This window comes from Anabrus simplex, chromosome 2 (genome assembly GCF_040414725.1).
Source record: "Anabrus simplex isolate iqAnaSimp1 chromosome 2, ASM4041472v1, whole genome shotgun sequence".
Lineage (NCBI taxonomy): Eukaryota > Metazoa > Arthropoda > Insecta > Orthoptera > Tettigoniidae > Anabrus > Anabrus simplex.
This window is the reverse complement of record NC_090266.1, coordinates 165,537,320-165,555,380: the sequence shown is the minus strand read 5'-3', so window position 1 is coordinate 165,555,380 and position 18,061 is coordinate 165,537,320. Positions and strand designations below refer to the sequence as shown.

Genomic DNA, 18,061 nt, shown 5'->3' with positions numbered 1-18,061 from the left:
TGATTTCAAAACCATTCTTTACGTACTCAGTCCCTGTGTTGAATGGTGTGACAGCAAGGCTTATAGGTTCAATTCGTGCACATAATCCAAGGGCTTGACGAACTAGAATCTACAAGGTTTGTCCGAACGAAACAGAGTCTTTAGTACGAACGCCGTTATTCGAAGAAAGAAGACATTACGCATTCGTCGATGGTCAGGAAGAAATCAGATATCGTTGAATGTGTAGGTAACTGCGTGTTATTGTGGTGGAGGATAGTGTTATGTGTGGTGTGTGAGTTGCAGGGATGTTGGGGACAGCACAAACACCCAGCCCCCGGGCCATTGGAATTAACCAATGAAGGTTAAAATCCCCGACCCGGCCGGGAATTGAACCCGGGACCCTCTGAACTGAAGGCCAGTACGCTGACCATTCAGCCAACGAGTGGGACGGAATAAGAGTGAATTGCCGTGAATTCGTTCAGAATTTACCAGCGTCGGTTATTGAGTTGATTGTGGCAGATGGTGTTAGTGGAGCCGACATTTACCACCGTAAGAAGGATGAATATGGGGGTAGTGTGTATCACAATGTATAGTGTTCAGATGTCGATGAACATTTCAGTATGGACGAGTAAGGACGTGCCAAAATCAGATCAGGCACAGTGGGCAGCCCGGTGAGATAAAATCGAGTGGTGCCGGTTCGTAAGAAGTGGCGAGTCCAAGAAGAGGTGAAGGGTTCCTCCGCCAACCACTGACGTTGTTCCTTCGGGGTAACCGTAATCACATGGACCGCTGGGAACCAACAAGGAAACTATATTAAGGCAGATATATCACCTTATTTTTAAATTAACGATTTTAGGCTTCTCCCCCACCCTAGCTACTACGAATACTGGAACCTGAAGCCGGGCGAGTTGGCCGTGCGCGTAGAGGCGCGCGGCTGTGAGCTTGCATCCGGGAGATAGTAGGTTCGAATCCCACTATCGGCAGCCCTGAAAATGGTTTTCCGTGGTTTCCCATTTTCACACCAGGCAAATGCTGGGGCTGTACCTTAATTAAGGTCACGGCCGCTTCCTTCCAACTCCTAGGCCTTTCCTATCCCATCGTCGCCATAAGACCTATCTGTGTCGGTGCGACGTAAAGCCCCTAGCAAAAATAAGCAAAACAAAACGAATACTGGACAACTGACTAGCTACCTAGCTGACCGAAAATATCGGGTGAAGGTTGGCAAGGTTCTGTCGGATCCGCGCCCTATATATGCGGGTGTCCCACAGGGTAGTGTTATCTCACCTACGATTATTCTCAATCTGTTTTGGTCTGATATGCCAAAACCAACGCATGGGCAGTTCTATTTATAAGTTAGAATGCAACCTCCAGGACGCACTCTCCACCATCGAACACTGGTTAGAGAAGAGGAGAGTTAAGATAAACTTTTCAAAAAGTACCGCCATGCTCTTTACCAAACGTCGCCCCACGAACCCAGAGCCCCAGATGTTTCTCGGCGAAGTCATCAGGTGGACCAAGAAACAGAGGAACCGTTCCTGCTCTACGTATTGACTATCAGGCCGATACTCGAGTAGTATATGCCAGTCCTATTTGGGGTACTGCAGCTAAGTCCCACCTGTTAAAGGTACAGCGTGTCCAGTACGGTGCACTGCGCCGCTTTACACGTGCCCGGTTGTATGAACGGAACCTACCTACCGTTCATAACAGAAGTTCATAATCTACGAAGTTTTACGACACGTTCGCCGAAAGTAAAAGCCACTGATCAGGAACATAGGCAACTATGACACAGTAGGTCGTCGATACCTGTGACCTATGGACCTTATCCTTTAACCCCGCCCCATTAAGAGGTGCAGACCATATCCTGGTCAGTGATATTAAAATATTAAAACTACAACCATCGTCGCCATAAGACCTGTCTGTGTAGGTGCGACGTAAAGCAACTTGCAAAAAAAAAAAAAAAAAAAAAAAATACAACTTCCACAATACTACGGATGGTTGCCCAGTTTTACTTCCTCTTAAAACAATAATCAATAATAATTCCACAATGCTACAAACACAAATGCAGTTCTAGCTATAGATATCTTTCAGAAGTTGCCCTCATAGCCTCAATAGGTCAACGGGCTAAAATCCCTCACTGGTACCGTGTCCGTCCGGCGCCGTTGAGAACTGTGTCTGACTTCACACTTTTTAAAATATATATAACGTTTAGATTATACAGTCTGCCGAAACTAATTTTGATTAATACATTTATAAGCTATATGAAGAAGAAAACGTAGTGACTGTTATCACACTTCAAAAAGAAACAACTTAATTAAAATAAAATGACATGTTTCGGTCTTAAAAGAACGTCATCAGATTCTATCAAATCACATTCAAATATTTATTTAATTAGAACACATCGCTGTATTGTCCTACATACTGTAGGAGGCTTGCAATGGTGTTTCAACGACTCACTAGCCGCCAACGCCTTGGAAAGGTGCCGTAGTTCCAACCAAACTGACGAGCCACAGCAGCACTGGGACGAAACGCTGGTAATTTCACGATTGAAAAGGCCTTTATTGTTATTGTTGTTGTTGTTGTAAAGACATTTATATTCACCTAGGTTGGTTTACGATATTCGTGCATTCCTAGACCATTCTATACCGAGCGCGATAGCTGGTCGCTTAAGTGCGCCCAGTATCCAGTATTCGGGAGATAGTAGGTTCGAACCCCCATGTCGGCAGCCCTGAAGATAGTTTTCCGTGGTTTCCCATTTTCACTACCAGGCAAATTAATTAAGGCCACGGCCGCTTCCTTCCCACTCCTAGCCGTTTCCTGTCCCATCGTCGCCATAAGACCTATCTGTGTTGGTGCGACGTAAAGCAACTTGCCAAAGAAAAGACCATTCTATGTAAATTCTATTTTTTAAAAGTATTCACAAATTAAGTTCCATGAGGAAACGAACATTTCTTTTACATCGATTGAGAATATCAATATTCTAGAATATAAGTTAGGTTCTTCAGTCTAAAACGTCGCGTTTCACCCCAGTGTGTCAGCCGTCAGTGGACCAGAGAATAATAATGTATTTAATTCCTGCTATCGCTCTGAATAGTGGTATAAAATACTAGTGAATGTGTACTGATAGAAAGTATTACGGAGGGTAATGGCATATTGAAAAAAAGAAATCGAAACAGAATCAGGTTTATAAGGGTAAAGACAGAAATAGTAGGGTGAATTCTTTTCTTTCTCATGCTTCCTGTTGGTATAATGCTAGACACAGGCTATTGAAGTGTATGGACACTATTTCATGCAGAAAGGCATTCGCTCGGAACGGTTGCTCGAACATAGAATAATATGAAATTGAACTGTAAATTTTGAGGAAAGCAACGGGAAGCTACCTCACTCCGAGTATGCCTCTTCAGTGATGCCTAGGCCATGTATGCCATCTAATTACAGTGCTGATGAGAATCAAGACAGCCTTTGGGCTGAAAGATCAACATACACTAGTATGAATAGTGTTCTAGTACATGTTGTTTACGATTTATCGTAGTTTGAACATTTTAAATACCGACAGTTGCCTGCTCCGTTCAACTGCTTGGTTACGAGGCTATGTTGTCCTTATGATTGTTTACTTTACGGTACACTGATTGCATTGCGACTTCCTTGTCACTTACAGTTTTGATATTTGAACAAGCAGGACGTAGTGGAAAATGGTATGTACCAATACTGTAATGTCCGACTCGTTGGCTGAATGGTCAGCGTACTGGCCTTCGGTTCAGAGGGTCCCGGGTTCGATTCCCGGCCGGGTCGGGGACATTAACCTTCATTGGTTAATTCCAGTGGCTCGGGGGCTGGGTGTTTGTGCTGTCCTCAACATCCCTGCAACTCACACACCACACATAACACTACCCACCACCACAAGAACACGCAGTTACCTACACATGGCAGATGCCGCCCACCCTAATGGAAGGGTCTGCCTTACATGGGATGCAACCGGCTAGAAATAGCCACACGAAATTAAGTTAAATGCTGAAATAGCCAACATGATAATGGTGTATGGAGAATGTAGGAAGAATGCTGTTCGTTGTTATGCTCTGTACGTGGAACAATATCCCAATAGACATCGCCCATTTCGACAATTATGTGTGTGAAACTGGAAGTGAAACACCCAGGTAATACAATAGAAGAAAAGTGACTAGGGAAGAGGATAAAATGAATGTTCTAGTTGCTGTAGATCCGCACGTTAGTTCCCGTGCAATCGCACGAGGAAGTGGCATGAGTCAGTACTACGCGTTCTCCACCGTAATACGTTCCATCCGCATCATGTCTCTCTCTATCAAGAGCTGCATGGAAACGATATTCAGAATCATGTTAACTTTTGTACACTGGCATTATACAAGATAAATCAGATTTATCATGCATCTTGTTTAGAGATGAAGCAACATTTTCCAATCATGGCCAGGTAAACGTCGGAAATATGCACTATTGGCCCATAAACAACCCTCATCGGCTTCGTCAGGTGAAAGTCAGTGTCCGTGGAGTGGTCTATTGAACACAAGACGGTCAATACTCTGATTATAGAGGAAGTGTCACTAAAACTTGCACCCCTAGTTATTACTATTTTTTTTTCTTTTTGCATAGAAGGAACACGAAATACTCAAAAGCATTTCAACCTCCTAAAAGACCAAATTCCTATGCAGATTAGGAGAAACATTTGGTATCAGCACATACTGCACGACGTACTGCAGCTTGTCTTCGCCGTTTGTTCCCTAAACGTAGGATTCGGCGAAGGGGAGCTGTACTTTGGCCAGCCCATTCAGCAGATTTGACCCCTTTGGATTGTATTCTTTGGGCAAAATTAAAAGACACAGTTTACAAGGACATACCGACTAAACCAGATAATACAAAACAATGTATTGCTGCTACATGCCCTGAAATATCTGATGAAATGCTAAAACGTGTGCATCAGTCTTTATATGACAGACTGGAAGCTTGTATTGAAATATTGGTGGTCGTCATTTTGAACACAACCTTTGCAGGCCAATTGTCTTCCTGCTTCAGAATCCAAGAAATTTGGTTATTCAGTTTTTTCTCAAGTTTGTGCTGACACATGGAGTAGCAACTGCCGGTATTTACAATTTTCAAACTACGGCGGAGAGTAAACTAGTTGTAACAGAGTCCTGATAAAACACCAATGACATTCTAATTAACAATAGTTTTATTTTGTTGATGTCAGTAGGCTTTGTGCCATTTGAAAAGTACTACACATTGTAATAATTACTAACATCTGTGTATGGGCTACAATTATGAGTTCTTGGTAACAATTAATTTTTATGAAAACAGCACTTCAATAGCACCTCCCTTTTCAGAAATATTTGGGATGAAAATTTTAGGTGATTCACACTGTATAGATTGGAAGGAAATCCCTCGCTTTTTTCAATGAAGATTGAAAAAGCATGAATCCGCACAATCTCAGTTTAGGGACATAAGAATGAAATACAGGGCCACGTAAGTCTCAAAATTAATTTTATTTCCTCCCTGAGCTTCCTCTGGCTTTCGAACCCACGTTTGCCACCAAAATTCTCAGCTTCAAGCACTTATCTATATCAAACAACAGAATATCTTACACTAATATGGAACATTCGCATAATGAAGAACGTCGGTACCAAAAATTATACACGTGATAATTTGTTAAAATCAGTATAGGTCTGACACATGGTTTCGCAGATATAATAATAATATTGTGTGGAATTATACAGCAGTGAAAAGCATATTCTAAAGGTCTTGGACGTCATACGAAATTTTTATGTTTGGTTAATGAGGCTGGAAAATGGAAAGAAGGCAGCAAGGGATAAAATAAAAGCAGAAGGGAGCAAGGTAATAAATAAGAAAAAATTAGCAAGCACTCTGCAAGAAGTTGGCTGGTAGAGACTGGAGAGAGGGAAGGGTTCTTGGAGGTCGTCTGAACGACAACTACCTCTCAGCCAAGTATCTCCAAGGAGAGAAAACGTGAATGTCTTTGAATGGGTTTTTAAACAAAATTGTCCGTAAAAATGGAGTTCTCTCTAAATATATTATTCTTCCCTCACGCGTGGGGATTTTGAATGAAAATGTAAGAATCATGTGGTTAAGACTGTACATAGAAATAGAGATTCTATACCCATGATCATGATATAATCATGAAAAATGACAGGCGTATTTCAGTTTCCTTAATTCTTTCTTTCTTTACCTTTTCACAGTGATCCTCAAAATTTTATAATGAAGCAATTTACACATCATTTAACATTTTATTTCTTTGCATTTCGTTCTTTATTTGTACCAAGGACTAAATATGTTGTAACCTTGACCTTTTGAATTTTCATTGTATGCCATTAAAAACTTTACCCAGCATGTAACGAAATCAACTTACTTTCATGGTAGTAGTAGGCAATTATTTTATGAATTTGGAAATGTCTTCTGAGGTACACGAATGATGTAATTGTGTTAAGTACCCATGTGTATAATTCTGTAGTAGAAAAAATGTATGAGATAAAATTACACTATATCGCACAATGCATGTCCTAATTCGTAGGTGGTCCTATAGTGCAATTATAGGTGTTGGTTATGAATGAATTATGTTGTTGCTCTCCTCCAGATAGTCTGCGTTTGTCAAGAGAGCAAGGTGATTGTTGTGATTAAACAATACACCGAGCTGGGGATGGTGATAGTTATCGGAATTTCGAAACCAGATGGAATGGATTGAGAATGACGTTCAGAGTAGTTTAGGATCTGTTAATCGCCAGAACGAGCTACTTCTATTACTACTACTTTTACGGTTTCCCGAGAATCCGTGCTATCGCAAATTTTGTTCCGCAGGAGTACTTTTGTGTACCTGATCAACCCACTGGAGCCCGGTGTATTTCAATAATTAAAAACATTCAAATACCACCGCACTCAACCAGGAAAGTGCCCATTGAACCATTCAGAATAACAAGAATGCATTACGTCATAAAGAAGTGTCTGTACGTTTGGCAACAAATTCTTATAAGCTTGAATGGAACATAATTATGATCCAGAGCAAACCAGGGGCAGAAATAGGACCTCGTACTACATTTTTCTACAGTTGCCTTTACTTTGCACAGACACAGATAGGGCATATAGGGCCCCTTACCGCACGGTGAACTCGCCCGGTACGTCTTACAATGGAGGTCGAAGATTCAATGAAAAGAATACATTGCAAATAGAATTTGTACTTTATATTATTCACTATTATTTTTTACAATTTGCTTTGCATCGTACGGACACAGATAGATCTTATGGGGACGATGGGATGGGAAAGGGATAGAACTGGAAACGAAGCGGTCGTGGCTTTAATTAAGGTACAGCCCCCAACATTTGCCTGATGTGAAATTGGGAAACTACGGAAAACCATCTTCCGAGCTGCCAACAGTGGGCTTCAAACCTTTATTATTTATGTCTTAAGCAGTAGTGCAGTTATAGATTGTGGCCCTCTCTCACACTTAACCACGTACATTTCAACACAATAAAGAAATAATTAAATAATTAAATAGCTAAACAAATATTGATATTTAGAACAATGCATAATAAATGAAACTCGCAATGCGCATCAAATAAAAATGAAAATCCGCAGCCATTTTCCAGTTTCAAACGAGTCAGGAATGGTATGAATGAAAACCCCATCTAGCGGCGAGGATAGGAATCGTGCCTGCTGCTGAAGCCTGTCGCACTCCTCTGGAACAATGATTTATGGCTGACAGATTCAATTTTATTAGAGAGTTTTTTCTGGAATGAAAGATGACGGTAAGAACCGTAGTACCCCGTCTCCGCTTTGTCCAGCATGAATCTAACATGTACTGACCGGGATTTGAACCACAGAAACCGGTGGTGAGAGGCAGGCATGCTGCCGACTGAGCCACGGAGGCTTATCAAGGAAAATTATGGATCATAATGTACATTAAATATGTTCTTTCTCGAAACCCATTCGGAATATGGCATATGTCCATAGGAATCTTTTTTCTTTAAATGATCGTTCCCGTTATATCCCTGAATATTGGCCATTCCTCCTGGGACACTCTGTGTAAGTAGCCATTTGAAATGCACTTCTGTTTCTGGAACGTACACAAATCATATATTACTGGGTTCAGGAAAGCTTACTCTATTCAATGAATTTGAGGCCAAAATGTGAATTTGTGAAGCCTTTACAAGTTCAGGTGCCCTTTACTTCAGATCTCGTAAAGCACAGGAGAGCCAGAACTATCCCACATAGAAGAAGAACAAGAAGAAGCCCGCTGCTATTGGGGAATCAGAATGTTTAGACAGTAGTGGCTCTTGACTTCCCGTGACAGGAGATGGATACACAGTTCATGCAGAATGCACAGTGATTTGCGTGGGAAAAAAAATCAACACTGCAAAACACACCATGAATAAATATATATCGTCTTTGCAACAGATGAACGACCGATACTCACTGAGCGGAATTACAGAATGGGGCATTAACATATAAAGTAGTATGCAAGTATTATCTGACAGCACGTCGAACATACGGACTGAGATAGGCTATAGGCTGAACATAGAGTGAAACACACATCTCAGTAATTATATCTGATTCGGATTAGGTTTATGAAATGAAACACTTCTTCTACTTATAATAATAATAATAATAATAATAATAATAATAATAATAATAATAATAATAATAATAATAATAATTAGAGCCCAAAATTGGTTAAGATCACTTAACACACCTCTTGCAGCAAAGAACAACATTTAAAATGCTGGGGCTGTACCCTATTTAAGGCCGCGGCTGCTTCCTTCCCACTACTAGGCCTTTCCTATCTCATCGTCGTCATAACACCTATCTCTGTCGGTGTGACGTAAAGCAACTTGAAAACAAATTATGGGCATCCATACGTAAAACTGTGCCAAGGCCTAATGTGCACTAGAGATTTAACCCACGATCCGACAATGGTATGGGAAAAGTGGTGGATTAATAAGAAGAAAAAGATCACAATGTTCATACTCTCAAATAGTTTGCTAAATCTACGGAATTACATGACTATTGATCTATAAAAAGACTCTTAGAAGAAAAATTAGTATATGGTTATATATCTACATTAAAGTCCGATATTGTTGCATGAATTGTGAATGAAGTGCGGAGTAAATGTGCAGAAAAGGTTAATAACGAAGAAAATTGAGCGTGATAGCACACACTAACCAAGGGAGACTAAGACTGGAGCATATACTGACAGCTCCCCCAAGCACGTACCGAGATTTTTAATGACAAAGAGAACAAGAGTATCGATCGTTGAAGAAGACAAACCGTAGAGAAACCAGAGAAGAGACGAAGTGAGAGAGCAGCTAGCAAGCAATCAAGAACAGTTCTCATGATGAGCCCTTGTCTACGCTACGGAGGTGTCAATACTTGCAAAACGTCTAGTTAGTACTCAAATGAAAGTCAGATACATCCTTTACCTCGAGGAAAGGATCGCTTGTTATAACAATGTCGTAACGAACCTATACTTATAACCATGTCAATATAACTAAACAGTATTACGTTGCAAATTTAAGTGACCTTTCAACAGTCCAGAAATTGATAAAAATAATCTTGATAACTTGGTCAGTAATCGGAATTTATCTCTCTTTTACGTCTTTACCGGATGAGTATTTGTTAATCTGATCTTCGTGAGAATAACCAATACAAGTTCAATTAATGGTAAAATATTATCAATTTTTGGACTACCGGGCGAGTTGGCCGTGCGCGTAGAGGCGCGCGGCTGTGAGCTTGCATCCGGGAGATAGGTTCGAATCCCACTATCGGCAGCCCTGAAGATGGTTTTCCGTGGTTTCCCATTTTCACACCAGGCAAATGCTGGGGCTGTACCTTAATTAAGGCCACGGCCGCTTCCTTCCAACTCCTAGGCCTTTCCCATCCCATCGTCGCCATAAGACCTATCTGTGTCGGTGCGACGTAAAGCCCCTAGCAAAAAAAAAAAAAAAATTTGGACTTCTCGATGCGTAAGTTCAAATGGTGGATAGATGAGTGTCTTACGTCGATGCTTTAAGCGCAGTGGTGGAAATGTTGTTTAGAGGATTAGATTTTCTAGGTCAGTTCATATATAAAGACGCGATACGTGCAATTCGTTTTAAACAATTCAAAATAAATTACAAATCTAGGTCGTTTAGTATTTTTGTAGGTTTAGATAATTTTACACTGAAATATCACTTTATTAGGAACACCTGTCGCGTGACAGTTTGTGAGCAACGATTGGATTCCACGTGGCAATAACACTATGTACGGCTCACGGATAACGTGCTGCCCTCTCCTCGGCACGTCAGACGATAACATTCGTCTTTGATGGATAAACGTGGTGACGTAAGCAACTTTGACCACGGGAAGAAAATTGGAGTCTGGAGGTATGGTCCTGGTATCTCGACAGTAGCTGATTTTGAAGGCTGTTCCTCTAAAACGGTAGCGAGGGGTACATGCAAGCACAGAAATGGTGTCCCGACGTAAACAATCAACACTGCCCCACTCCAGTACAGAAAAGGTAGAGAGGGAGTGAAGGGGTAGTGTCGAAGGCCACTCCAGTACCGAAAAGGAGGAGAGGGAGTGAACGGGTAGTGCTGAAGGCAGGGTGTGTGTATTGCTATACATCCACCACTGTGCCCATTTCAATCACAGCAGTCTTGTAGCGGACTGTCTACCTGCAGCAATGCGTTAAGCGTGGAGGTGGGGGTATACCATGTTTTGTTTATACCGGGACACCATTTCTGTGCTTGCATGTACCAAGGGTGAGGGAATCGTGGACAGACATTGAGCAGAAGACGACCAGGAGTGATCGACCAGCGAGGTGAGTGTCGTGCGTCACGAATGATACCTCAGCAGCGACTCTCCACAGTGGAACATTTGACTCGCCAGCACAACAGCGGACAGACACGTCCTGTTTCCATCATGGCTATGGGATGTACCATGCGTCGACTCGGGATAGAGAGCTGTAGGCCAACAAACCTGCCCGGGTTGACCCCACGTCTTTCCAAACAACGCCTTTTGTGGACCCAAGAAGAGCGTCAGCGGATCCTGAATACATGAAAGAGGTGTTGTCTGGAGTGATGATTCCCATTTCCTGTTGCACCGTGCTGATGGCCGAGTCCGCGGCTGGTGTGTATAAAGCATGAGGTGACGTGTCCCGCTTGTACTGTGGGTGTCCAACAGGCTGGTAGTGGCGGTATTATGATCTAGGGAGTATTCAACTGGCATACCCTAGATCCATTGCTCATCGCACCGCGCACCATGGTTTGAAGACTACTTGTTACCCGACAATCTGCAACCGTATCTCCTGTCAGTCTTTTGCCAAAACAATGCATATTCCAGCTGAACTACGCACCGTGCCACGGGGAACATGTCTCTACAGACTGGTTGGAGGACATGACAATGAATTATAGACTTTGACATGGCCGCAAAAGCCCCGGACTCTAACCTCATCGAACATGCATGGGATATGTTGGAACGCACTGTGACCTGGACTGTAACTCCATCCAGCATTCATGGGATATGCTGAAATGCGCTGTAAGGGTTGCTCCTACGCCTCCACCAAATGTGCGTCAACTATACGAGATGCTGCAGCAGGAATGGCTTGGATTGTACGTAGTTGGCGCGCTACACCTCGAGATAACTACGTAACTTATTTATAATAAGTATAAATTTTAATCTTGCCTAAGAAATTTACCTACTTAAACATTTTCAGGCAGAGACAATTTAATTGCAAATGTTGAATGTATAACACGTTCAAATGACATATTATAATATTAAACAATATTATTCAAACCACTGTAAAAGAAACTAAAATATGCATTCGATCCATCTCCAAACGGCGTCCAGTTTGCATGGTATTGCATGAGTGATTTGTTCTGATGGCATGTGTGCCTCCCACATACCAGCAACTCGACCTCTGTTGACCTGCCGAAACATTTGAGCCGCGTTAGGTACGGATTCACTTGTCCACTACTGAACGAGGAAAATTATGCTCTTTTCCTAGTAATCTGACCCTGCGTTTGTTTTAATCGACCAATCATCGCTGACAACGCTTGTACTGTATGACAAATGTAATGAAGTCGTTTCATAAACATTGCAAAATGGAATTTAACAAGAGATGTGCTTTGTGATCGGATGAATAGATAACTCTCCGACGTACGATATATTGTCATATTAATAATAATAATAATAATAATAATAATAATAATAATAATAATAATAATAATAATAATAATAATAATAATAAATAATAATAATAATTGTCTACAGTAGCATAATAGTTAAAATAAAATAAAAATATAACTTACATAACATCAAAAATACAACAAAGTTTTGCATGAAAACAAAATATTACCAGGCACTGTATCAAAACAATAAAGTTATGTTCATGAAAGAAGAGCGAAAGAGAGAATGCATGAGAATTAAAAGTTATGTACGATTAGTGCAATAATGCCTACCTCCACAGCGTTACATTTAGCGATATTAGCTGCCTTCTCGGGGGTCCGGATTCGATTCCCCGTACCGCCAGAAATTTGACATTGGCAGGAAGGCTGGCGTGTGTTCGATCAAGTACACGCAGTTCACCTCCATGAGAGGTGTGCATGGAAATGGCTCCACCACCTCTGAACGAGGACAAGAATTTACCATTTACAGTATAACATAATAATTACAGGCAATCGCATAGAAATTAGTACGAAATTTAAAAAAAATGAAGGTAATATTCCTTTACATGCAGCGTGGCATAATTACATCGCAGTCGCTCGGATATTTACTCAAAATTTATAAAATATTCCACTACAATTGGTGTCACATAGGAATTCTCAGGTAAATTAAATATTCTCAGTACCTTAGCACTACGTTGTATAGTAGACGGTGCGCTATAATAACTTACTACTAGCTTAACTTCGTAACTACAACACCATCGTTCTGAATCCGAAATGGTAGGTTCGATCTTGACTGAATCCGGTGGTTTTTGAAGGTGCTCAAATACGCCAGTCTCGCATCTGTAGATTTATCAGCGCATAAAAAGACTCCTGTGAACAAAAAATTCCGGAATTTGGGCGTCTCCGTAAACACTAAAAGTATTTAGTAGGACGCAAAACAAATTATTATTACTATAATAATTATTGTTATTATTATTATCAGCAGTAGTAGTAGACTCGTAGTAGTAGTAGTAGTAGTAGTAGTAGTAGTAGTAGTACAACACTATTGCATGAAAATTTACGCAAAATTTAGAAGATGTTGTACTGGGTCTTCTCTTGGAGCATCTAGCAGTTTTCGGAAAAGTTCTGTCCTGCTTATTGTCGGTGAAGAAGCAATACCTCGTATGTTACAATGCTCTTTCTATCCATTATTTTCCTCAAGATTGGTCACCCCTACCAGCCACATATGGATATGAAGTTCATCAGAAACTTGCTCGTTGTGTTCATTTTCCAGTGCGAAGTTGTAAAGTAAAAAGGACCTTAAATACACAGTCCAAAAAATTAGGGGAACATGTTTTTGAACGTATGCCATGCTCCACAAAATAATACCTCACACCCAGGTATATTACCAACTAAACCTTTATCCTTTATCGTTGAAGTATAAAAAAGAATATCGATGGATTCGCGTTCATTTTCAGAACACAAACCAAAATGTCCAAACAGGGGCGAGAACAAAGTGATAACAGTCCTCCAGGGTGGATTTTTATCACAGTTGGAGAGCTTCAGTATGGTGTAGGTCCTCCACGAGCATTTATCACAGCTTGGCACCTACGTGGCATGCTCCGCATAAGTCGACAGAAGTCACGTTGCAGTATCAGGTCCCATTGTTCAATAAGAGCCTGTTAGAGATCTTGGGGAGACTTTGGTGTAACAGGACGCCCACGAACACTTCTGTCAAGCCTATCCCACACATGCTGGATGGGAATAAGTTCGGTACTCACTGCTGGCCGTTCCATATCTTGAATGTCCTGTTCTCGCAAGACAGCTCTGGTGATGCGCGCTACATGAGCACTGGCATTGTCGTGCATGAGTACGAATTCAGGGCCAACACCGTATGCAGCAACCAACACATGCTGTAGCAGTACCTGCTCGATGTACCCCGCAGCGGTAAGATTACCACGGACGACGACAAGATCCGCACAGCCATAAATACTGATGCCACCCCACATCATCGCAGAACCTTGTCCTAATCGGTCGCCTTCCTGTACAACATATGGCATTTACTGCTCACCACGGCGTCTTCATACACGTTGACGTCCATCACGCTGTGTCAGAGGAAATCTGGACTCGTCTGTGAACAACACAGTTCTCCATTGGCGAGGTTGCAAGTTAATGTGGGTATGGGCAAAGAGAAGGCGAGCCACGGAATGTTGCTGCGTTAAACGCAGCACTCGAACAGGACGTCTGGATCATAAGGAAACTTATCTTAACCTATTCCTTACTGTCTGGTCAGACACCGTGACTGCAGAGACCCTCCTAAGGTCTCGTTGCAGTTCTCTGGCAGTTGCTGAACGACGCCGCAACGCACAGTTGGTCAGATATCGGACATCCTGTGGGGTTGTCATGCGTCCACGACCTTGTCAATCCCTCCTTGTGAACTGGCCTGTCCCGCTGTAGCGATTCCACAAGCGGTGAATAACTGACGGAGAGACATTGAGATCGACAACAACACGACGGGAAGTCCATCCTTCCTTCATCAAAGTGACGGCCTTTGCGACTTGTGTACCTCACAACGACACACGGACGCACCACTATTCACTTTTTTTTTTGTGGGGTCACCTGACAGTTTAATGCAAGGCTACGCCTAGAGATGGAGTATAACCTCGATTTGACATATTCTGAGAAGCTAAGGTCTGAAGGTATGTTGTAAGTAGTATAATTGGATGGTTCGGCGGCCTCCTCCCGCGGGAAATTTGAATTCTGGCGGGAAATTTGAATTTTGGCGGGAGATTTGAATTTTGGCGCGAGATTTGAATTTGTAAACAAAGCCACGTGCTTTTTGACAGCTGTCATCGACAACAACGCATCGCTAACCTCACTGCTGCCATCTTGACGGGCCTAAACCTCACTAGTGCCAACTTAACCTAACTAGCGCGAGGTAAACAAAGCCACGTGTTTTTTGACAGCCACGTGCTTTTTGACAGCCAACAACGCATCGCTAACCTCAGTACTGCCATCTTGACGGGCCTAAACCTCAGTAGTGCCAACTTAACCTAACTAGCGCGAGGTAAACAAAGCCACGTGTTTTTTGACAGCCACGCAGACAACAACGCATCGCTAACCTCAGTACTGCCATCTTGACGGGCCTAAACCTCAGTAGTACCAACTTAACCTAACTAGCGTGTGGTAAACAAAGCCACGTGCTTTTTGACAGCCACGTGCTTTTTTGACAGCTGTCATCCGCCATCTTTAAACCACAGAGCACTTTGCTGCCCTCTTTATCGTAGTAGATGTAAATTCATCACCTGTCATCCGCAGTGCTGTCATCTTGACGGGTCTAAACCTTAGTGCTACCAACTTAACCTAACTAGCGCGAGGTAAACAAAGCCACGTGCAGCTGTCATCCGCCATCTTTAATCTATAGAGCACAGTGCTGCCCTCTTTGTGGTGGCGGATAATTTGAAAAATGCTTTTTGATAGCAGCCATCTTTGAGCACCGTGCTGCCCTCTTTAGCTACTTACCTTTGAAATGTGGTGGCGGTAAATTCCACGTGCTATACAAACCTATATGCTTTTCTGACAGCTGTCATCCGCCATCTTTAATCCAGAGAGAACAGTGCTGCCCTCTATGTAGTAGCGGTAAATTCCACGTGCTCTTGTTTGGAAACAAATCAACATGCTTTTTTTTGACAGCTGTCAACCGCCATCTTTAATCACCGTGCTGCCCTCTTTAGCTACTTACCTTTGAAATGTGGTGGCGGTAAATTCCACGTGCTTTACAAACCCATGTGATTTTCTGACAGCTGTCATCCGCCATCTTTAATCCAGAGAGAACAGTGCTGCCCTCTATGTGGTGGCGGCAAATTCCACGTGCTCTTGTTTGGAAACAAATCAACATGCTTTTTTGACAGCTGTCATCCGCCATCTTTAATCACCGTGCCGCACTCTTGCGGGGCAATTTCGTTAGCTGTCATCCGCTCGCATACCCGCAGTGATGCATGTATAGACTTGAACACACACATACTACTGTTCAAAACTTATTACAACTTGAACTGCATACTAGTGTTCGATGTAGATGAACACTGCATTGTATAACTAGAATCGAGCACTGTTTAGAAAGAAGAACAAAATATCTTTTCAACATACTTACTAACTGCTCTTCTTCCTCTATCGAGCTACATCTCTATCGAATGTGCATTGCAAAAGCAAGAGTATTGCAAGTTTAGACTTGAACACATACTACCGTTTATAGTTCGATGTTGTTGAACACTGCATTGCAATCAAACACTGTTTAGGAAAAAAAATCTCTTCTCAACATGAGCTAGACAATAACATACTTACGAATCTGCTCAACACCTTCTTTCTTGCCTTTCTTCTTTGAGTAATAAACAAAAACTCTATCTTACAAATAAGGAGCGCGAGGAAGGTAATACCTAACCTAAAATAAAAGAATATGCCAATTCTACATTAGTTATTTACATCTTGTATGTACAAGTTTTATCTCGAATCATTTTACCCTAGTGATGTTTGCGTACTTCTCGACGCAATTCTTGAATGTACAAGTTAAAACTTGCCGTACTACTCTCTCAGCGTACCTCTCCCTACAATATGTACAGTGAATTGTGATGTAAGACAGCGTAACGCAAGTACACACCTCTAGCATAATGTTTACACACACACACATCTGCTTTATGTAAAGTAGTACCTATCAATACTACTATGCCCCCAGGCTAGCGTGTTGGTAGAATTTGGAATGACAAACCGTTTGCAATCAACATTATTAAGGGCTACCTTACTAATTAAATGAGTGTACAACTGGCGCTTCTTGCTTCTAATGACAGACATTTGCTTATGCAAAACAGGTGGATTACTTTTAATGCAATTGTTATAGTTTTCAAGACTTAGCTGATTCTGAACGACATTCTTTTTAACCCCCTTCAATCTCTTTATTTGTAATTCATTTAAGAGTTTTATGCAATATGACTTGGATTTAGTACCTACAAATGAATCGATAATATTCCCAGCACATTCATCTTTCATTTTACCTAGAACCTTTTTGTTCACTAGCGGTAGATGATATTGATTATTTGCAGGATAGTTACTTGTATCAAACCTACCCAAGTCTGGCTTTATATCATTGTAATAGTCATCAGTTTTGATTTGATAAATAAACGAATCGGTATCTGTGTAGAGCAATTGCGCATTATGCGCGTACTTCTTCATCATATAATCGTAATGGAATTCATACATGAGTGTTTTAGCCAATTCAAGTACTGCTCTCATACTTAACCTTAACACGATTCATCTGTATAATAAATAAATTCTCATGTATGATGGTGCAGCTTTGGAAAATTAGTTTACTTATTAAATAGTTAGCACCATACCTTTTCTTAATATTCCCCCAGTTTGTAAACAATTTTACATCAACGCGTTTGTCAATATTTTCCATAGTCTTACCAAACACACTGTTATTCATGAGCTTGTAGAAATCTTTTTCAAACTCGTTAACCGCATTCGTTCTTAAATTATTGTTCAGATCGATATATGGCTTTAGCCATGGTGACTGATTAAATTCTAGTACGCGATGAATTTTGGATAACTTCAAACCATGCTGCAAACACTGTTTTAAATTTCGGTAATGAATGATATACTTAGATTTATCGCAAAATTAGCAATTAGCATTTTCGTCGTTGATGCGATGTACGGGGGCTTCATATTTTCAGGGCAGAACGGTAAGTCATTATGAGAAGTGTGTAACTCTTTAGGATACTGTAAGTCAACTTCGAGGAAATAGCCTTTATCAGCTTCATCGCCTAGGGCGTGTAGCTGTAAAGCATCAATTTAGCACTGCGTTAGCCAGCGGAAACCACTCACCGGTAGATGCTGACTCATCGCCCACCCATACTGATTATTAGCATCGAGATAAACG

General features: G+C 41.5%; 1 protein-coding gene across 1 annotated transcript in view; it reads left to right on the top strand.

Annotated features, from left to right (window-relative positions):
* The window catches only part of LOC136862721 (cadherin-like and PC-esterase domain-containing protein 1), a 1,291,344-nt gene that overhangs the window by 249,749 nt on the left and 1,023,534 nt on the right, over positions 1-18,061 (top strand). The window lies entirely within an intron of this gene.